The sequence below is a fragment of the Amblyomma maculatum genome, chromosome 2, assembly GCF_055883805.1.
Source record: "Amblyomma maculatum isolate TAMU_Amacu chromosome 2, ASM5588380v1, whole genome shotgun sequence".
In the NCBI taxonomy this organism is placed as follows: domain Eukaryota; kingdom Metazoa; phylum Arthropoda; class Arachnida; order Ixodida; family Ixodidae; genus Amblyomma; species Amblyomma maculatum.
Window position 1 is genome coordinate 227,148,607 of NC_139345.1, and position 23,620 is coordinate 227,172,226.

General features: G+C 44.3%; 2 long non-coding RNA genes and 1 pseudogene across 3 annotated transcripts; 1 reads left to right on the plus strand and 2 right to left on the minus strand.

Moving 5' to 3' along the window:
• Positions 1–37: 37 nt before the first annotated feature.
• Positions 38–23,444, minus strand: LOC146201445 (uncharacterized; annotated as a pseudogene). The gene is made up of 3 exons (XR_014704700.1): positions 23,144–23,444; positions 772–3,689; positions 38–703 (listed from the first exon to the last, which is right to left on the minus strand). The product of XR_014704700.1 is annotated as an uncharacterized LOC146201445 (transcript).
• On the minus strand, positions 9,748–16,033 carry LOC146201446 (uncharacterized). The gene is made up of 3 exons (XR_014705357.1): positions 15,890–16,033; positions 14,420–14,545; positions 9,748–9,926 (listed from the first exon to the last, which is right to left on the minus strand). It is a non-coding gene; the product is annotated as an uncharacterized LOC146201446 (long non-coding RNA).
• LOC146201447 (uncharacterized) lies at positions 19,745–21,705 on the plus strand. The gene is made up of 4 exons (XR_014705358.1): positions 19,745–19,905; positions 20,059–20,208; positions 20,349–20,482; positions 21,586–21,705. It is a non-coding gene; the product is annotated as an uncharacterized LOC146201447 (long non-coding RNA).
• Positions 23,445–23,620: the final 176 nt, after the last annotated feature.

Here is a 23,620-nt window from a genome sequence, read left to right on the forward strand (position 1 = left end):
CATATTGCTTGAACTTCATTTAGCAATAGTTCTTCAGTAAGATAGTGCAATTAAGTTAACAAATATTCATATTTCATCATTGCTATTTGCCACTATTGCAGCTTTTCTTCTAGTCTTGAACGAGTATGCAACATCTGGCAAGAGAGGCACCAGCCAAGATCACAAGAACATGATAAAAACTGGTTTGGACAAACAGCTGCTAGACACAGAAAAGTGTTACATGTTAAGTTAATTTTGCAAATTTGTGTGCTTACATAACTATATCTAATTCACTGTGCAACCAATACTCCTGGCTATTACAACAATATTTTGCTGCCATTCATACAAGTGCTGAAGAATGTGGTTCAGCAATGTCTGATGCCTGAAACATGTCATTATTAGGATAAATGATTGTGATTCATTGCAGTGGTGTGAACACATATCACCACCAAGTGTTGTAGTTTTCTTTGTGTTCAGTGCACTGCAGGCAGTGTTGCTTATATATCGAAATCCCTGGAAGCATGCATGTAGGAACAAGTGAGAAGACAACACTTTTGCAAGATCAAAATCAATAAATATTTTTATTGAAGTGCTAGGACAAGAAAATTCCAACATGAGGTGCAGGATGCGAATTACAACCAGATATCCCCATTAACTGAATGGATTCTTGAATGCAATTGTGAAAGGCAGCAATGGTGTCCATGTCTCTTTGCCTGTTTGTCCTCTGAAATGCATTACAGTGGGATTAATTAGCATGGAAAGTTCTGTTTATTTCGGTATGCATACATTTACCTGTCTTGTGATAGTGCACAATGCTGTCAGCCAGAAAATTTGTCTAGAACATGTTTGTATGCAAGCTCCACTCTAACAGCAATTTCTTAATTGCCAGTAGCATGCAGCCATGGACCTGGGTGAAAATAAAACATACAAGTGAGAAACATGACAAGGCATTCAGGTAAAAGCTCTGTTGGTCCGCGGGTGCAAGCACCACTCTTACGAAGCACCATGGCATTATAAAACACCTCGTGTCTGAGCACTCCTTCCTTTGATTGAAGCAATTCTGTTTTTTGTTAGCTGATAGCTCAGGTGCTTGGTTAGAGCCTCCCTATCCGCCACCTGGGAGACGCGCTCTCTAGCAGTCAGGCTCTGCCGAGAGAAAAAATGTTGTCTGGCTCTGCCAGATGCAGCGCACGATGTGAGAGATGCTGCGCTGAAAGAAAAAGTATACTTACCTGCAGCACACATGACCAGCGTGTTAGTGGTGCACAATGATGGGCTGGAAGGAAAAGTACTTACCAGCAGCATATATGGCCAGCTTGGAGGTGTTTCTCGCGCTCTAACGCACACACCAACCAACTGGTACCATACAGCTGCAAACTTCACCTACAGCTAGGTAAGATCATACAGGAAGCACAAGGACCTTTACAAATGTAGTGGCGGTGATTTCGGCAGAGATGAAAGGCTCAGTCAGTCTAAGGCAGTGCTCTTCTCAGAAGTAGGAATTCACACTTATTCCAAGTACGTGCTAGTTTTCTGGGTTAAAAAAAAAGTAATTTGAAGTTAAATTTTCATGCTTGCTTGTGCATTTCCTGCTTCACATTATCTTCATAGATCTGTGCAGAAGAGTGGCATAGGGGTTCCATTGCACTTTTCAAAGATATTCATGTCCTGAAGATGTAATTATAAGAGTATCTTCGGTGGTACTGTCGAGGATTTGCCTTTTGATAATCTCTTTCTGAAGCTCAGTTGGCTTAGAAAAACCTAAGCTGGACAACCTAGGTTTCTTAGTAGTATGAAACCTCAGTTGATGCCCAGCTTTCTTGTTGGCTGGCTCCCTTGAGTTGTGGGACTTTTGTTGCTTGTTAGTTTCTTCGTAGATCTTCAGCACAGGGTCCAAAAGCTTGCACGCTTTGTTGTGCACTTCTTGAGAAATTTCTTCTTTCATTGTATATTCCTTGATTACTTGCATCTTGGCCACAACCAACTCTGAGTTTGCCACGCTTGTTGAGGCTTCTGCTGCCTGAACACTTTCCAAGATGTGGAAAGCCTCACTTATCTTCGAAGTTGACAACACTCCTAGAGCAGTTTCAGGGATTTTCACAGCTGCTATTTCTGGTGTGCTAGCTATGACCACACCATGAATGTGTTTGCAAACTATTATGGACATCAGATGATCATAGCAAGTGCATGCATAGCTATGCACACACACCATGCACACACTGCATGCAAGAGGGCAGCAAGCACCATCTTTCACCTTTGAGACTTTGTATGCGAGGCCTTTTGTGGACTGGGATTGCACAGTCCATGTTCGATCTTCATTCCTCTCTATAGATGCTGGGCTTGCCATGGCAGTTCGATGGCTCTTCTCAATTCGACTCATCTTGCAGGTTCTCTTTTCTTTTGTGATGTGGCCTATCCTCTTCATAAGAAAATGGTATGTCATGTCCATCAGTGCCGAGATGAGCTTGTCGACACGGTGATTCTTCTTGCCTTCCAGAAAATTATGCTTTAAAGTCCTGTGCATTCTTTCAAGATGCAAGTTTGTATTGATCCCGAGGCCAGTTCGAAAACTGTAGGCCCACATTTCTGGGCGGTAAGCATAGTTTGCTTTAAAATACTGCATGAACTCCTGCAGCCTGGGGTCGTTGTTGGCCAAAAATGGCTCAAGAAGCTCAGTCAACTCATTCTTGTCAAGGGATTCTAGCAGTGTGCGAACTGTCCGGTAAATCTCAGCTCCAAGTTCTCTTCCTTTGACTTTCTCCATAATCCTTCGCCTCCAGTTTTTGTCCACATGCCATGAGCAGAGCAGTCGGTGCTGAGGTGGACCCATGACAGTTGACCAAGCCTTGAAGAACTCAGATGCATCATCTGACATAATGCTCCTGTGGAAGACTTCACAGATTCAAAGAAGGCTGTTAAAGTTTTTTCATTTACTGTGCTGGAGATAAAGTATTCCATAGGCAGTCCTGCTCCAAATTCATCCAGCACCAGAACAGTCACTAATTCAAACTGGTATCCTGTTGTTCCATGTGTGGAATCAACACAGACTGTTCCTGAGCCCAAAACCTTCAGAAGGTCTTCCTGTGGCTCCGTCATTAGAGCAAGAGCAAAATCCTTCGTGCTGAACGTATTTGTTGAGTCAACAGCCCCCTGCTCCTTGTACAAGCGAACAACAGGTCGGTTCTTGTTCCTCATGATTTGCACCCATGTGCTAACACTGACAGCATCACTGTCATGACATCTTTCAGGCACATTGAGATTATACTGCCGTTTGATGTTGTGTAAGGTTAAGCGATCGGTCAAATGAAGAGGAGTCAGCTTGACTGTTATTGATGCCCTTATTTTCTTCATTATAGTCTTCATGGGCACTCCTTTTGAAAGGTCACTTGCAATGATTGCTCTTTCCTGGGTGGTCATGGTGAGGTGTGCAATATCTGCATCATGCCCATAATGTGTCCTTTGGTACATCACCTTGACTTCATTCTTTTCTCTAGTAACAATCATAAAAGAAAGGCATGTCTTACCACTCTTGCAGCTTCCCTGGCTCTTCATTGCCCGTACCTTGTTCCCTCGGCTTGGCCTAGCCACTCCTGACCTGTGGCATTTATAGTACACCCTTGTACTTCCACCAGCGAGCCTTTTTTCGCCTTGAGGTGCTATGAATTTGCAGTCCTCATTCACCTCCTCTCTCGTTTTCCATTCCTGGAACTCTGTAAATTGAAAAAAAAAAAAAATCAGGGCTCTGTATCACTGACAAAGTAATTTCTACACTCATCAAGCATGACTGTTTGAAAAACATTGTGCACAACACATACTATTACTTACCGTATAATGTAGTCCACATTCCTAAAACTGCATGTGTGGAATAGCTTTTTTTTTTCCAGTATTGCTGAGTATCTTGCAATGTTCAGGGAAATTCTACCATGAAGGTTTAGTTGTTGCAACCAATTATTCTGCATATTTATCAATCTTGGGCTGTAAAAACCATGAAGGTTTAGTTGTTGCAACCAATTATTCTGCATATTTATCAATCTTGGGCTGTAAAATATTCTGTTCAAACTACCAGACTATAATTCGGCTAAAATGCCAACCACAAAGGTAGCTTTGCTAGTCCACATTTTTCCCCACAGTATTTTAACATTGGGATTTGCCCGCATTTTTTTCAAGTGGCAGAAACCGCAGTCGACTGTGGAAGAACCTTTTTATCTGTAAAATTGCAGATTCACAGGACCAATTAAATTTGACTCTTGTGCCGCTGGCTAGACCCATAAATACTAGAGAACACTGCACCAGACAGATGCGAATTTGTGTACCGAACATTGTGACAGTTATAGTACCGAGTGCTGCCACACCTGAGGACCATTAATTATTACAGCATATACATATAGCCCCCTTATTTTTTTCACAAACGCAGAACATTCACCTTTGTGAGGACTTTTGACCTGGGATTCGTATTTATATTATGTATATATATATAGAAAAGAATTGAAGGGGAACTGAGAACCGAGGGGCTCGCTATATATAATTGAAAGGAGAGAATAGTCTACGAGCCCAAGGCGAACATTTGGACATATATTTTTTTAATGTTTTGTTGTTGGTATTGAAAATGTTCCCCTTGGACTCATAGACTGTTCGCTCCTTTGAATTATATACATATACATTATATATATATATGGTTGAAATACATGCTTGATCTAAATAGTTGCTTACATATATGCCTTACACCAATGCGTTTCTCAAATGGAGGTGGGTGTGCGAAACCCACGCCCACGATAAAAGAAATGAAAGGTCGCGCGATAGCTCTCCGGCTTTTGCTCTGGTTAGAGTGAACTAGTTCACTCTACTCTGGTCTTGCGGGGTCCACGTAGGTTCAATGTCAATGTTAACTTCTCTAAGCGCAAGAGCGCGCGCGAAAGAAGGAGATAGGGATCGAGAGATGATCGTGCGATTGTTGATACCGGCACCACTGAAACTAGCTGATAGACGGGCCCGCAATGCGTGGCGAGCGGCATGATATGTGGAGGAGTCGAATCCCTTATTGTAGCCGCGCGCTGGCATCAAATGCGCGTTGTTTAACCGATCGATTCAATCCCAATTACACAACGTGCTTCTAGTACGCAAAAGATCGCAGCACGAATACAAGATTCGCCCTGCCCTCTACCTTATAGTCTCAATACCGGTCGCAATTGATTAAGGTTCCGCACCACCTTTCCACATGGCTGAAAACCGGTGCACTAAACAAAACCGGCAATTTCACTGAAGTGCCGATCGAAAAGCGTAGACCATTGTTCTAAGTTTCTTGATATAATTTAACATCTGTGCTTGCCTTAGTTTTCCGGAATCGGCGAAAATTGGCAGTCTGCTACAGCAGAATTTTTCACCGTGGCGAGCGGAGAACTTGATTCGACAGGCTGCTCCATACGAGACCAGCCCCCAAACTGTATTGCGTCATAGTTCGCCAGGTAGCGCAGCCTGTAAAATCGGCTGCTTCGGCTGAAGAATCGAGTAAAACAGCGCTAGGGGAGACGAAACACGTGAACGACAGACAGATACATGCTCTGTCGTTCACGTGTTTCGTCTCTCCTAGCGCTTTACTCGATTCTTAAGCATGTACCAACCCAAGCATCCTTGGCCGACCATTTACGTGTGGCCGACGTTCGGAAAATGGTCGGCAGCCTACTTAGTCGGCTAGTAAACCACGGCAAGCGGTCGGCCCGGAGGTAGCCGCCAGCCCTTTCGGCAAGTAGTTCGCAGCGGCCTTTGGCCCGACTTTTTTGGCGGACTAAATGCCGGGCACGGCGCCAGGTTAATGGCAAGAGTGCGGCAATGCGTTGGCCCGACTGTTGAGGCGGTACATTGAAAAAAAGTTATGAAGAGCACGACTGCTACTTTTTTTAAAATTTGCCTGTTACTTGGCTTTGGTTTTTCGCGATGTTATGTAATTTGCGCTTAGTATGGAACAAAATGATACATGCTATTCAGTGTAAATGTTTTGTTACATTAATTAATGCTATTGTTTGTTTAACTTGTCGCTCACATTTTTAGTGAACCTTATAGCTGTTAGTAAAATTATTTACCGAGTTCTGATAAACAGCAAGCCACAAGGTGACCGCGATTTCATGTGTAGATCATGTCATTATACTGTTTACTTATTACGAAGCGCAGCTGTAGGTGCTGTAACATTAGTTATATTTTGGCGCACAAGCTCCGTACACCCCATTTAGCCCGTATCACTCACTGAAATGCGTCCGCTATATGGCAGGGCACTTGAGTAGACGCAACTTCTCGTTGTAAGGGAGGAGAAGGCTATTGTGTAAAATAAAAGAAGCGGACAGAAGAGAAAAAGCACTCGGGGGCAGAAATTATGCCACTGGCAAGCCTTGGCCGCGGGGAACGCTCCGGCAGGCAAGCAAAGAGACAAATTCTAAAAACACTACTTCGCAGCAGGAGAAGAGAAATGCGTACACGGAGGGAGACCCGGACGAAACAAAACCGACCTCACGCTCGGACGTTTCGAAGGAAGGGCGGAAAAGAGGGGGGAAATGGTGGGAAGGGCGGGGCAACTGTGTCACCCCCGCAGCTCGAAAGTTGGTGGCGAGCGTTCCTGACTGGGCGAGAGAAGAGATGTATACACGCCGACTTTGAAGAGAGCATGCAGTTTTGTGGTATTTGTATACTATTTTTGAAGGAGCTCTTTTCGAACAAAGTTGTCTTACGATCAAATACATGAAGAAAAAAAAAACGAAGGAAAATGATTATTGTCCAGGTTATTAATCGCATACTTTTTTTCTCAAAACAGTCTGGTAAAGCTAAGAGCCGCGAGAAAACGGGCCAGAGTCCTTGTCATTTGGTTTTGTTTCTTTGCGTGTGGCCCATTCATCCTCTTTTACGACCTGCCGGGGTGGGACGGGCGGCTCTTTTCATTTTTTTTTTTTTTTTTTTTTTTTCGGAAGTCGGAGGGGCGCATTTTCGCAGCGAGCGGCGAGCGGTCCGATTCTACACCGGAAACTACCCCCCTCTCCTCCCCCGCTTCTTGTCAACAGTTCTTGGAAGACTCGGCAGCTTGTGCTCGTGGGTGCGTGCGGGCTTTCAAGTTCATTGCAGAAGTGTAGAGCGCGACCAAGATACGATCTCGAGCGCGCGAGGACGCTGTACGTGCGAACGAAATGTTGGAAATGTAAGCGCGCTTTCCAAAGTTGCGCGTTATTAGTTAAAATTACAAGACAGTCAACTTTGTTACCTTCAATAACTAGGCGCTGGACAACCAGACCTCTTTTTCATTCGCATTTACATACTGTCAGGACAAGTGACTGTAGTAGTTTTCAACCGCTGTATCCTTTCAGTAACTCCACCAAGCCATCCTGAAGTAACGCGCTCCTCCGGCGCGTTTGGACACAAAAAATCGAAGATGCTCCGCTTTTTCTGTTTTTTTTTTTGTTCCTTTTTTCTTTTTGCTCAAAGAATGGGAGTGTGGTTTAATAGGAACGAAACAGTTGATTTTTATTTATTTTATTAGTATTTCGTTTTTGTTTTACAGATTGTTTTGAATTATGGCTTCTGTATTTTCTTGCTTGTTACTGTCCACTCCTGGTCCGCGAGAGACATATTTTCTCAACGCATCCTGCATATCAATATGAGTTTGAGACCCCTATGTTAGACAGAGTGATTGAAAATTAAGAATATTTATTGAGAGCTACACGAGGTACGCGCAATAAAAGAAGCTAATTGAAAAGAATTCTTTCCTGAAGCAGCTGCCGCAATTTCGGGTTTTTGTTGTGGCTTACAGACTAATAATATGGAGAACTTTTAGTTTTAAGGCGTGAACATGTATCGGAAGTGATTAAAGCGAATTATCTGTCGTACGTACTAAGCCGAGAGATCGCTTGTAGAATAGCCCTGCATATGGAAGGAATGCTGCATAGGTCCAGAAACTTAAGACTTCTGCTTGAAAAGTACCTGGATAAGAGAGTAGAAACGATCATGACGTCATAGGCGTGAACTTCAACCATTTACATAGCAGGCAACCAATAAAATCTTATTGATAAACATGGAAATAGCAAACCACACTGGGACAATAAATAATGTTTCAGTAAAACAGCAAACAGTACCGAACATATAAGCTAGCGGCAAGAAATATATAATGCAGTGAGTTTCTGGTCACACGTTGTATATCAATAATGCGCAGCTGCAACAGGACTCCCTCGGGAGCTCTGACCACCTAACAAATTTCCACACAGTCGATTGCTCGATCCTTTGTGCTCACACATATACGCGTGAGCCGCAGGCTTGCGTCTTTCAAGACAATAGAACCCAGTTCAAATCACTTCGATGTATAAGTGACCTTCCTGAGGTGGATGTGCCGCGTCAACAACCTCCGGATAAAGCTTTGCTCTCCAAGAACGAACAGCTGGCTATATCTAGGTGAGACGCACTAGCATGGGGAACAGTAGACAACGGGGTCACCGAAAGAATACGATCGACCGCGTTCCTATTCTGCCAAATGATCAATACCACGGACTTCACTACACGTTGTTCGAACGCTTCGCGCGGCCTTCCACTGTGCGACAAAAAGCTCACGGCGCTAGGCAGCGGAATGTCCAAGCTGCGACGCAGTCCTTAAGGACACGTGTGTGAGACTCGACCTGACCAAAGTTGATACTGTGCGGATCAATATGCCAGCTGTAAAGCCTGTCTTAATTTGGTGGGGATCGAATACGCCACACTCAGCGCGCCACCGAAAGTCTCTTAGAGCATGCGGGAGATTGGGTGCAACAGGCGTCTCCCACTTCGCATACGTTTGGCACATATGTATAGGGGCGCTGAATAGCAGAGCGCTTCGCAGAGATTAGATACTGCTATGGCTATCCATGCTCCGTCTACAAACATCTCCTCTAACTATGCGAACACGTGCGCCTGTCTTTCCCCTGACCATGCACTACAAGCAACTGCCTTCTACTTCCAAGCCAGTATAAAAGTTAAGGCCGCCCAACGTAACCTATGTGATCCACTAACTCGGATACCCAATAGCGCACAACAAAGGGCATAATGAAGACAAGGCGGAATCCAGATAGGCGCCACCACCTACCCAGACGGCCATAGACGTCCGACGGTCGACCGACGGACGTCCGTTCTCGGACCTTCGGACATCCGACGGAAGTCCGGTTATGTTCGATATACGTACAGCGGACGTCCGTCGGACTATCGTTCGTGGATCCGGATCGCGTCCCACGGACGTCCGACGGGCAGCCGGAGGCGGACATTCGGACGTTTCCCGGAACATGCTTGCAGGGCCCGCTATTCATGTAAAAACTTGCCAATAACATTCGTGTAAAGCTCAGCAAGCATGTGCCATGAAATTTCAGTCACATACTAGTGCTCAATGCCTTTGTTGTGAGAGTAAAGCAGACAATAGAATATGCAACAGGTTCAAGTTTCCTGTTGTCTGCTTTACTTTCACACACAAAGCACTGAACAGTAGTGTGCAATTAAAACTTCCATCAAAGAGGCACACGCTAGCTGAGCTTTACACAAATGCACCATTCCTGAAAACATGCTAAGTGCATAGGCATACCAGCATGCGAGGTTGTAAAAAAAGCATTTTTTTTGCCTTTACTGCAAAAACTGCATGCATAAATAGTCTACACTAAAAAAATATCGATGTTAAGGAATGGCATGGTAAAATGCAGGCCAACTGGAGTATTAAGAATCTACTTGAATCATTTTTTTTTTTAATTATCCTTGGCCGTGATAGCTCTTCCCTTGGGTAGGTGGTGGAGGAAAAGGTATTTATTGAAACCTAATATTTCGGAATTAGCGAGATGATCGAGTTCTGTGTGGGCGGCCTCCGCAGGCCGGGATTCCAGGAGCAGTTACTATCCTGTGCATTTGCTCGATCAGCTGTTGATAGTCTTTCAGGCCTAAGATGGAAAGAGCAGGCTGGGCTCCTCCTGCAATAGAAGGGAAAATGAAATTCAAGTTATCTGTGCTGAACTTTGATTACACATCTCCAAGGGCAACTGCCAGTTTCTTTCAATTGCTTTTTCCAGATGGCACTGTACGCATGCATCTCCATTCAGAACTGTCACATACTATATAGAAAGGTCATATAACTGCAGCAAAACCCATGCAGAATAACAAAAGATACAAACGTAGTTTGACCAGAACCTGGCATTCAGTATTTTAATGTTTTTATATTGTCTCTTTGAACATGCTACTCTGAACAAACATGGCATGTTATGCTTGCTGCTATGCGCCCTCAGCAATGCCCAAGACATGGAGTGCACATGCAGAGAAACTAAGCATAAAGGATGCTGTATATGAACATAAAGCACAGCCAGAGCATTGCAGTATTACACAGGTACGCATTGGCGGCAGAAACCTGCATTTTGAGCGGTTTAACAGGCAGATTTCTAAAGTCATTGTTCCTGCTCTGAAAAGAAGTGATCAATAATAACATCATTTAAAATTGTTACCTTTTTGTTCTGTAAACTGCACATTTCGCTGGTTTCCATGTACCCTCTACTGAAGACATTCCCTGGGCGTGTCGGGGGTATATCGACATCAACATCTAGGCTACAAGCGTCTAGAAAGCGTCTCCTTAGAGCAGCTGCGACGAATTAACTTATCTGATAACATGCAAGCTGCTGCAGCAGAATAAAGATAGACATTTGACATGTGGCTAAAGCCCAATGTGGAAGCATAGCCCGCCGCAGTGATTGCGCAGTGTTCATGCTTCTACAAGAGTTAAAAGTAAAGTTATTTGTTTACCCACAGCGCTATATGTGACATTACAATATCAAGGCTTATAGTTACACAAAACACAAAAACACAAACACAAAACCACAAGCTCCTGATGTATTACCGGCAGCATGCAGCATGGATGTATGTCATGGATTTCTCAACTACGCACAACAAATTACAAAAAAAATAATGGTATTTATAAATGCAGCCAGCTGTTCACAAGAAACACTGTAGCTTTTTTATGGGGAAGGTAGTGGGCGCCAAAGAAACTGCCCCTGTAAAGGCGCCTAATTTGCCCCTATGTAATATCGGGGACAAGTGTGTGGACTACGCAAACTGCAAAGAACATAACTTTCACATCGACCAGGAAACTCAGACCATACTTGTCGATGTGAAAGTTGGACGTTAGTTCTTTCATGTGTGCAAGAGAAATAAGGTCACAATTCGTTTACATCGCGATTCTAGTCCAAAATCTACAGACATACTGTCCAGACTTTCGCCCCCGCAGTATAAGCCACCACTTGGGTAAGAGATTAGTAAAAGAAGTGTATAAAAGACATTAATGCTGTTGGACAGCCATAGCTATAAAAATGGTATCGACATTGGAGTACTACCTTAAGGCGGGGCCTAGGGCATTACAAAAGCAAGAGTTAGTGTCCGCTGATCCTCATTTGAACGAACAAAAAGAGGGGGGGGGGAAGAAATCTACCTCAATTACATGTTTGGAGTGACACCAAGCCGCAGTTAGTATTAAAGATATCACACAGTTTTGTGGAAGATTTGGGAGCGCTTTGCAGCTTTCTTACAGGATTGGACAAAAGAGCTCACCATCTTCAGAAAGGCACATTATATAGAAATGAAAATAGTGAATTTACTGCATCTGGCCACAACAACTTGCACACGGAGAGGAAGATGAACTGAAAATTTTATACATGAATGTACGTATTTACAACAGGTGAAACAATGACCATGATCTATGCCGAAGAGTAAAGAGACCAAAATCTAGCTCAGAACGAGTTCTCCAGGCCGCGGGGCCGTTTCATTAACTTCGGGACTCCACCCACATTTCTTCTCCCCGATGACAACGAACTCACACATGACTGGCTAACAAACATTTTGGCATGTCTTTCCACTTTCATAAGTTCTTCACCCTCTCCCTAATACAAGCAATGCAAAAGGAACAACAAATTCGTTTCACAACAAACGGAATTTAGAGAATGGACCTCGAAATGATTGGCTCACTAGGTCACATGCCAAACTCTCTCCCCTAGAAAAAAAAAAGAAAATAAATAATTAGAACCCATTAAAACGGTGTCCCACGTGCGCAACCATTGCCCAAAGCTTGCATCCTTGGCGGCTCCTTTTACAGGGCAATTATTGCAATTATTGGCGTCCGAGTCAGCACCATTGCGGACCACATCAGAAGAGCCAACCCACATCATACCGTCACTGTTACACACTTGCCCTTTTTCAACGCCACTATCTCCCACCATTGTTAACATCCAGGGTTGGAATCCTCAACGAGACTCCACTCAGCGCGCCTGCACTGAATAATTGTCACTTTTATGGGCTCCCCAACAAGGAAGAGGGCCTTACACCCTTCAACCTGACAGTGTTTTTTCTTTGAACGATAAGCAGTTCTTCCAAAAGAGGTGCTCGTTTCAAAGCTGTGCTGCCTCCGGGTGATGGGTCCAGTCAGCGTACTAAGGATCCCTTAGTACGCTTAGTACTAAGGACCCCTTAGTTGTATACTGTTCGTAAAGCTCCTTAAATAAAAATGAGCCCCCTACATGACACAGCAACGAGAACAAACTGCCTGTCCCCGCGTCTTCGAGTGCGACAGCAAAGTCCTCGGAAGAGGGGACTTCTTTCCCTCTCTGCCTACGTTTCCGTTAAGCACTGTAGCTGCTGTAGCTGCCTATCTGTGCGCGTCTCTCCGCCTCCTGTCCGAGGGCAAGTGGGAGACGGCCGCAGCTGGGCATTGAACAGGTGACCCAAAAAGAGCAGACTAATAATGGTGCCTAGCATACCCACCGATCCCTTACAGAAATCATTAAAGAAATGAAAGCAACACATCAGATAACACTACAATGTTTCTAAGTACAAAGTCGACAACTCCAAGTCATATAAATATATGTACATCTCCGCACATTAACTAGACAGAAACAGTGCAGAGTAAACTAGTAATTCAGTGTCTAGCAACACTATTAAAAGGGGATAAAGGCCACGGGGGGCTACGATTATTAGTACCGTTTTGCCTTTAAACTACAATAACATACTTGTTGCAAGCTTAAAATCAAAGATTCACGCCTGTCCCACCCACGGCAATGGAACACACATCTGACTCAAGTCTGCAGAGAAAGAGCAAGCTAGACTATCGCAGACGCACCCTTGGTTATTTTTCTGGCATTTCTGAGGGTGAAGAATCTGACTTGTCAGTAGCATGTATATGAATAAGAACCCTATGACAGTAAATGCATCAGATTTTCTGGAGTGGCTTTTCTTTGCTGACCACATATGAGGTGAGCTATAATTTATCCAACTTGGCCTAGGTTTATTCTATGAATAACAAAGCTATAGCTGGTACACAGTCGTCCGCTCAGGCTGAACATGCGAGTGCGTGGCATCCACTTTTTGAGATGCCACTGCATCCATCGCAGCTGCACACCGTAGCGAAGAGGCAGACAGCGTGAAGTACCAGCCTCTAGTCCCTCTACCACCACTGGGGTCCCAAACTAGGGACCCCTTGTTTTTGTCAGGACAGGCCCCCTCAGGGTCAGCTAGTAACCTCCTGTATTTGTATCTGATGGCAATGTTTTCCACCACCACCCACAATACGCAGCTGCGCATCATAGCAGATGTGAAGCAACAGCTCCTGGTCCTTCTATGCATAAGCCACTTTGCCTTGATGCATGCCTGCGCACCATAGTAAAGAGGCAGACGACATGACGCAGCAGCTCATGGTACCTTTACACATGAGCCCCCAATTGTACTTCGATACGCACCATAGCAAATATACACACTACGCCACACAGCTGCTCCTGGTCCCTCTATGCATAAGCCATTTTGCCTCAATACGCACCTGCGTACCTGAGCGAAGAGGCAGACGTGAAGCTGCAGCTCCTGGGCCCTCCATGCACAAGCCACTTAGCATCAATGCACGGCTGTGCACTGTAGTAAAGAAGCGAAGGACGTTAAGCAGCAGCTCCTGGTCCCTCTACACATCAGCCATTTTGCCTCAATGTGCATCTGCACACCGTAACAAACAGCCAGATGTGACAAAGAAGCTCCTGGTTTCTCTACAAATAAACCACTTTGCCTCAATGCACGTCTGCACACCGGAGCAAAGAGGCAGATGACGTGAAGCTGGAACGGCTGGTCCCTCTACGCACAAGCCACTTAGCCTTGATGCGTGGCTGTGACGGATGCATTGCTATTTTGCAAACTGCATGCCACACATTCCCATTCAAGCTAAGAGTGGACGACTGTGTCCAATGACAAAAAGTAACATGGTGGACAATGTAAAAAGAATTTGCTGCATAAAGTTTGTTGAAACCAGTTCTACATCCTACATGTAAACAAGCTAAAACCTTAATGTCGAAGGGATGTCCTGTGTGTTTAAAATCATCACGCTCAAACAACTTCAACACTGACAATCATGATTCAATATTAATAATATAGATAATGATACAATACTCACTTTTAGCCATACCAAAGAAATGAGAATGCAAAGGGATGTTGCTGTTTTTCCCCCGTGGATGACAGTTTTCCATGTTCAAAGTGCTGCTTCCTGTTGGCCTACGAAATCGGCTACAGCAAATGGCATCTGAAAAATTTTTGGAAGCCTCATGCTAGTCTTCAACGAGAAAAGCATTGCCATACAGAAGCAGAACACAAATACTTTTACAATACATTAAAAGCACCAACTGCGGTGCTGTTTTTAGGATGACTAGGTAGGTTTTGCTGTAGCAAGCCAAATGTTAGCCTTCAATAAGGAAAGCATTCCCATACAGAAACAGAACACAAAATCTTTTACAACACATTAAAAGCATCAATTGCACAAATGCTTGTAAGATGACCAGGTACAGGTTTCTGCTATAGCCCACATCATGTGACCAGCGGTTATCAGAAGCCTTGTATGTGAGCATGATGCCCTAGATTCAATTTATGGCTATCACTGTATTAACAAGCATGGGTTTAAAGCTACTTTAATATGATAATCTAAGAACATGGTAGGAGCTTTCAGTGCGACACATAAGCTCAGTATCATGCACTATAAGGTGCTGCATGGCTCTAGTGCAGCTTTGGCATTATCTCGCTGTCAATAATGCAGTGAAGTTCTGAGGAGCCATTGAATATCTGTAAGGACAAAGCAACAACAATTTTGTTTTCATCTCACTTTTGCTCAACTCGTTATTTTTTTTTTTATTTTTTTTTTTGAGCCCGCGGCTTGCATGGCCTCCCAGTACGCCTGTTTTGCATAAAAGAAGGCGTTGCAGGCACCAGAGCTCACAGCCCAACTGTATCGCGGCGGCGGTATGTCAAATTCGTGCCAGAACAGCGCAGAACAACGGGTCAAGGAAAAGACAAGTGCTGACTTTTTTTTCTTTCTCTCATCTCCTTGTCCGGTTGTTCTGCGCGGTTCGGTCCCACATGCATAACCAACATGCGCAAGGTGCTGTCCCGGTTTGTCAAAGCTGAAGGAGAGTACTAAACCTTTAGTTATTTAGTAGCTACAGCCGTTCCTTCTAGAAACTGTAGTTGCCGTAAAGCTCGAGAGAGAAAGATCAGCGGCTGTCCATTAAAAAAAAAAAAAAAAATCGCGACGTTTTCACAAGTGTAGGCATGTCGCACGATAGGCTCGAGGAGTGCAAAAGTTTTCTCGTATAGTTTTTACAACTCAGCACGTTGCGCATGGTTAACAAATTAACTCCTTTAAAGCTCGGGCAGGCACTGCTTACTGGCGCAGCGTCCAGTAATGCCGAAAAGATGGCCCTCAGACTTGAGGCTGCACTTTAGTTAGTCGGCGCGGAGCCATCCTGTCAGTCTCGCCTAAAACACTCGACCGTTCGGCTGCTGTATACAGAGCTGTTTCCTTACGCAAAAGCTCACCACTATCGGTGCATCGAAAAGTTCAACTAAAGAAACAAAAGTTCGGTGAAATACTTACTTTGGAATCAGCGGGTGAACAAAGTGTGCCAGCCGCACCAAGCCACAGCAAAAACAATGCTAGCAGTGCATTACAGCCGTAGGTATTTGTAACTGCGCAGAAAATGCAGAACACGGAAACGTGAAGCCATCTTCCATGACTAACTTGTCAGGTGGATTGGATTGGCTCATTTCAGATTTTTTTGAGGATAGGTTCGGTTTCGTTCTTTTTGAGCTTCCTGCTTGCTGCGTCTATTCAGCCACTGATTAAAATTTCACCGAAACATCATGATAGAAACATGTTTAATGGTCATTTAACTTTTAATAAAAAATTTTGGATGGAAGAATTCAACGATGAAACATGCGGAAAATAAAAAAAAAAACAGTTTAATGGAAACGCTTTCTATTGCATCGATTCGCTCTGGCATCAAATAATGCAGACTTGACGGCATTACTGATTTATACGCAGTTCAGACGAGCACGACGACTACAAACTATATCATAGCTGTGTAAAAGCAAATCCAGTGGCGGACGTGCGGCGGCTGTCCGCTGGGCGAACGGATTCGACCATCCGCTTTCGTACGTACGCCGGAATTCCGGCGGACGTCCGAAATCGGCCGCCGAGTTGCGGCCGAGTTCGGTTGTCCGTCGGACGTCAGTGGCCGTCTGGGTAGCTATAGTGAAAATATAATCAAAGTAGATTGACTTTGCAAGAGGAATCCACAAGAAAACACGTGCTAAGCCATGCAGGGTCGTATCATTGGGAGGCTGGATCAATAAACAATCAAGGAACACAGATGTGGGAAAGTTGGCATGCACCTGTGTGCACTAGGCTTTATCAGAAGTTTCGCGCATACGTTAATTAGCTATAACTTTAGGATGAACAAGATGTCCGAGATTATTGAGTTAATAGTCTATCTCGCGGCATCGGCACGAAGCCGTGTGTGACGCATGCACGTACGCACGCACGCACTTACGCACGTCTGCAGTCGCACAGAGTAAATTGTTCCACGACCTTACACAGTGGTACGATGGAATAGTTAATAATATTTGAAAGAAGGAAATAAAAATTTGGGGGACGCTCAAGCTTCCCCTTAACATTCGACGGGATACAACGCCTTCTCATTCTTCTCTCTATCTCTCTATTTCGGTGGACAACCGCAGTTAATTGTAAATTGGTTATAGGAAAGTAAAGGCGCAGCATCTGTCACAGATCCCGGTGGGAACCTGGACCGCATCTCCATATTTGCTACCACATTCCAAATATTTCAGACAAAACCCGACGATACTCAAGCGAAAACCGGGTTAGCGAGGTGGCTTTTGGGCCAAATGAGCTGTAACGCTTCGCATATATACATATATGCTGCACTCTCGATAGACGAAACTCGAGTATATTGCCGACATGAGGATAAATGGAACAGCTTGGGACAAATATTTGCCCGCCTCAGTTAAAACACGGGGATTAGGAAAGCTTTATTCCTTATATATCAATATGCCGAGGCCGACTGTCTTTATCCAGAACACAAATGTGGTCCTGATAGTTTTCAAATTAAAATGAAAGGCACGCAAAGAGCCGATCGCCCGGACGATTCGCCTGTCGAACGTATACTTCCTGCGAACACAAGCATTGTGCAAGAAGTAACCTTTGGTTCTTTTGAGAAAATTCAAAGGGATTGCGTTTTGAGAATCCCACGCAACATGACGAGGATCGATCGGCTCCTGCACCAGTGGCGGTCTACATTGTTAAAATCTTCAACGTCAGCCTCACACGCATAAATATGGTATGAAATGCCAGAATATATATAAAGTTCCTCGAATCCCCTTTTCCCCAGCCGCGTATTCACTGCTGCTATAATATGTCATTAAATAACATTGTGCATATCAAAGTAAAGTCTCCTGCAATACAGCAGGTTTCCCCTCTACGTTCAATGAGGCAGTCGGCTTAGCAGGAGAAAAGTGGAAAATTCGTATCATTGAAACAGCTATTTTTATGCAACATTGAGTTATACCGCGTGCATGATATATATTGACACTATATCATTTGAGCCTGCTGATAGAATTATACATTGCGCAACAGAAGGTGAAATTAACTGTTATTTATACATATTTTGAAATAAAGCTTTAACCGCGCGCTAATTGAGCCGCGGCGGGTATGGTACACTCTGTAGTTGATCGCGAGTTGTCATGAACTTATGCTTGAATTTGTGAACTGGTAGGCGCTGATTGTCTGTTTGAAGCATACTTAATACTAAGTGCCTAAGATTTGCGCGGTAACTGCTATGAACCTACGAATGTAATTGTCCATTTTTTTTATGGTTAAATGGTAACCTCTGAATTTAAACAACCTCATCATAAAGTTAACCTATAACGTAACCCTAAGCAAACCCACGGTAAACCGAAGAGATCACGTGCCTTTAAGGTTTATATGTTAACCGTCAATTACTTTTGCCAGTGCCCTCGAAACCTATCAATCCTAAACGCCCTTAAATTCGTTTCGCAGCCTCCGTGAGTTTACATTTCGTACGGGGCCAAGAAAAGAGGCGGTGAGCTTTTGTGAGCTTTCATCCGGATCCGGTGCACTTTGCCCTGCGACCTTCTACTGATTTTCATGCATCCCTAAAACAAATGGACAAAATATATTTTTGTCGGAAACTTGCAGCAGTTACTATGTGGTTCAGTCGGTATTTACCAGCTTGAGCTCGAGGTCACGGGCTTTAGTCGAGCTGCAGAAGCCGCATTATGATGGAAACCAAACGCGAAAACGGAAATGTGGTTTGCGATTAATATGACAGCCCGAGGGGTTCTAAATAACCCACGTACTGCTTTGGGAAGTATAAATCCGCATGGACTATGTAATATCTGCAAAAGCACTCATAATATACAGTGTTCTGCAACTTAACCGTCTTGGAAAAGTTTCCAAGACGGTTCCGATAAAGTTGCTGAACACTATATACGTAGCCAGGTCTTGCTATTTTGGCTAAATGAAGCTGCAGGTGTTCTACTGCCCCACACTTGGTTTATGTGGAAGATATTCGGTTAAAAGAACAATACATACATTCACAAGCCATATTTTTTTCATGCAAAGAACTACAGCCGCTGGTATCAAGACGGGGGCTCTACAGAAGCCGTAGAAAAAGGACAAGAAAAGAAAAGAAACTACCTCGACGCTTCTTGAACGACGAGGGAGGGGGGGGAGGGGGCGTGAAAAAGAAAGAAAACTGCTTCTCGCTGCGCGGGACCCGCTGCCCCCCTCGGTACATCTCTTCTCCCTGCGGCAAAGCGGAAGAAACCACGGGGAGGCGAAAGGCATCGAGGCACCCTACCGCGGGGGGCGACAGGAATGCCGAAGCAGAGAGAAATAGCGGCGAAAAAAAAAAAAAAATTGCATGCACCGCACACAGGAGATTCTCCCTGCTTTTGTAGCTTCTCTCCCCCCCCCCCCCTCCTCCCTTCTTGAGGTCACGTGGCCAAAAGGCGGGAAAAAACATCCCGCGCGAGCTAAGATGCGCGGCGCCACTCAGTCGACGGCCAGCCTCCATGAGTCCGTGTGGGCGCGCGCGATGCCTACTGCCTAATTTTATCGTCCGCTTTTATTTCGCGCAAATTCAATCTGTCTAAACCTCCTGCAGCAGTCGGCGTTTGAAAAGAACAGCCCATATATGCAGCTGATGATCGCAGCCGCTCTGTACAGATTCTTCGTGCCGAAGTTCACCAAAACATGCGTAAGTACATGATCTTTCGGTCTTGATCAGAGGAGCTTTTTGCTAGATTCGATATTATACTGAACATAATAATGTATTGTTTTGGAGCATATGTTCGTCTTGTTATATACTCCTTGCATCTTTCTTCACATATATATATATATAATTGGTGTGGGCGCTGAACGCGCAGGAAGACTTGCTGAGCCGTTTGGAAACAAGGCTGCGGCTGGCTGCGGTGGCAGAATTGGCTCATTTTGCTGCAGTCTGGGTCCTTGGGTATCTCCTGTCCCAAAATGCTCGCCTTTTAATATGGAGGGACACTCACTATACCGATCAGGTAAGTCCAATTAGCACATATTTTGTTCGATACGACAATATACTGCAACTGTTTCTGGAGCGCGTATATATATGCGCATCTTATTACTACGTACATTTTTCTTTTTTTTTTTTTTAATAATCGATGTGTGCGCATTTCGCTCTGATTGCGCAGGAAGACGTGCTGAGCCGACTTGGAAACGATGCTGCGGCGGTGGAATTAGCTCTTTTCGCTGCAGTCCGAGGTCCGATCTCCTCTGCCCCAAAACGCCCGTCTTTCACTTCTTCACATCGAAGTGCATGCACTGACATGTATACCGACCAGGTAAGTCAAATTATCGCTGATTTTCTTCTATACGATAATTTACTGCAACTAATTATGTATTGTTTTGAGGCTTATGCGCATCTTGTTACTGTAAATGCATATTTTGTAATTGGTGTGCGCGCCTTGCGCTGATCGTGCAGGGAGGCGATATCAGCTGATCTGGAAACTGGCTTCGACAGTGGAAGCTCGTTTCGCCGAAGCCCGAAGTCCTTGGTCTCCTCTACACTAAAACGCTGGTCTTTCGCTTCTTCATGGCGGTGCACTTGCCGGACAGGTATTAGCGCTGACTTTGTTCTATCCGACTCACATCGATGGGACGCATGCAACCCAGTTAAATGTCAAATGCTATCACTGATATAAATATTGCAGCACCCCTCGCCATAGGAGCGATCAGAAGCTGTACTAGCATCATCGCTACTGCCAAGCAAGCTCGTGCCAGGACTGAGTACAAGATTTATGCCGTGTTTATTATTATTTTTTTTTTCTGCTGTAATGATGTATATACGTAAAAATTGATGATTGAGTGATGCGGTATGCTGGCAAGGTAAGTGAGCCAGTGCGTTCATTTTGTGGATTTTGGAATTATATATGTGATGCACACAGATCTGAGCCGTTTCACATTGATTTTGCTCTGTGCGCTTGCTTTCTGGACAAGCACTTGTATTTTCATCGTGCGGATTATTTCCTGGTGCTTACATGCTCATGAGGTGTTCAGCTAACTTGTTTCAAGCTTTAAAAATTTAGAACGGGTTCTATAAGCTTCTAAGAGTTGGGCTGTCTAAATAGCCGTCTTGGCTGATGAGACGATTTTTAAAATAATGCTCGGTTGTTAAATAACGAAAATAAATCAGATGACTTATCGTTAAATATCCGGTCGCTTTTGCTGTAAAAGTTTCATCTAGTTTGAGAAAATTAAGCTGTATTCTACGGAATAAACTTATTGTAGGTTTCATGTAAATATCGCGGAAACTGTTTGTTCTACCGCGTTGGAATCCCTCATACGCGCTCTATGACAAGCGCGGACACTTGGTTTTGCTAGAATTATTAAATTGCAGCATTAGCATGCAAGAACGCGCTTCGGGAGGATAAGGTTTGAGTGCGCTACGGTTGCAAATTGCAACATCATGACTCCAGCAAAACAAAGTGATCGCGCCTTTCTCGCGGATTCACGGATCCTGATTACCTATTGCGACTTTGCGCTAATGCGTTTTCAGTAGGGTCGCATGAAGTCAAGCGCATAAAATATATTGATGTGATAGTGCAGTTGGTGGCAGTGAGCAGACATTATTTTTTCTACCTTTTCACCCTATATTTGCCTGCAATGTAAAAGTGTAGGCGAAAAGGAAATATTTAATTAAAACACTTTTCTTCATACAGCTGACCAAGATGGAACCTGCCGCAGATCCGACCAGTCGCAGACATCAAGTGATCGACAGGCTGCCAAAAGAAGGAGACCAAGCCTCAAACTCATCTTCCATATGTGGCACACGCGCAGTCATATATCCACGCTTATTAAAAAGCAAATCGCGAGCTTTTTCGGAACGCTGTTGACGAATAAATTTTTCACCAAATACTGCAGCTTTTGTTTCTTCATGGCATCAGAAAAGCTACTGCTTTTCTTGGTGCATTTGTATGTGCTACCCCGTTATATATGCATGGGCCACGATATATTAAATGCATGGCATGATACCTGCACGAGGGGCGATGCCGGCCACTAACCGGCGTCGGGAAGCAACCGGCAGACGTACGGTCTTTCGTCAGCAAAATGCTAGGGCAGACGAGCGGCCGACCATTCAGTAACGCTGGCAGACGGCAGGCCCACGTGCGGCAGGTGGTCGATCACGTCGGGCCAAAAGGTCGGGCCGTAGTCGATTGCCGAAAATCGGCCGACGTTAGGTCAGTGTCAATCCCCGACGCCGGCCCTCATTCCGGTGCCGAAGGTCGGCCGGCCACTTTTCGGTCGGCGAGAAAGGTCGGCCCTACCTTTTGCCACACACTTTTTTTTGCTTGGGAACCAGACCGTATTTGCCCTCTTCTGCTTCGGTTTATTGTCTTCACTAAGCTTTTGCCGCAAATGATAGGTTTTCCTCGATTTCGGAAAATGCAGCATGCATAGTAAAGTGAAATTAGTAATGTAAAAACGTAGCCTTTCAAAAGGTACCTGTGGTCAGCGGCTGAGCCGAAATAACGCATTTTTTTCCCAACTCGTATAAATATACGTATATGATGGCGTTGAATTCCAAGCTTCTCGAAGCGTCTGACATGGCAACAAGCGAACAAAAAATAAATGAAAATAAATAAATAAAGAAAAATATCAAATAATCGAAATTATGCTTCCTATACAAAACCGACCACAAATACAGGCAAGAACAGTGCAGCGCGGACATGAACACTATATGTACACAGCTATATAATAAAAACGAGACATGAGAATTAATCAAGCTCTCAGAAAAACGGTCTATTGCGAATATATGGAAGTATTCACGCTTCCTAAAGAACAAGAACTAAAAAAAAAAAAATATGAGACGCGGCAATACAGTCCAGTATGACATTAGTCTAACATTTATATATCTAAAAATGATCGAGTACATCTTAAATACAGCTTCCAGAAAACGCCTCATCAAGCTAAATGAATCGCAGAATGCCCTGCGAAATTTTGAAAGGCAGCGGATTATATACACAGCGCATATCGCCGAGAACATGGAAAAAATAAATTATGCTTACATGTATTGCGCATGCGAATTCGCCTGTACCAAAAGTTCAAGCCGCGAATGCTCACATCGCAAAACCGAATATATATATATATATATATATATATATATATATATATATATATATATATATATATATATATATACATGGAATCACACATGTGCTGATCGAAGAACGAGACAGAAAAAAAAAATAAAAACGAAGTATGTATATAATTACTTACCTTTGTCGTTCGCGAAGGACAGTTGCCGATGTTCGGCTGGGAACTGGTGTATGTCGCTATAGTGACGAGTCAAGTTTTCCAGCGTCGAGAGCCCGCAGTTGCACTCATCACACTTCAGGACAGCTCCTTCTGCCTCCAACTTGTGAACATTTCTCTTATGCTGTAACATGTTCTTGCGCGCAGTGAAGACTTTGTTGCAGATGTCACAGCGCCGATCATGTAGTTGACGATCATCGTGATTGGAATCACGGTCAGCGTGCCGAGGATCGCTTTCACCCTGGTTGGAAATCTCTGCAGCCATTCCGACAGGAGCGGGCAGAGTGAAGCGCGCAGCGAGATGCACGCTTCTTTTAACCTCCCGCGCGCGCTCTCAAAAGCACGGGGAATCCAGGGACTCTAGAGACAATCTGGGGAAAACACGTGTGTCCCCAACAGGACATGACGTCACAAAATGTCACGTGACTTGTGACGTTACAC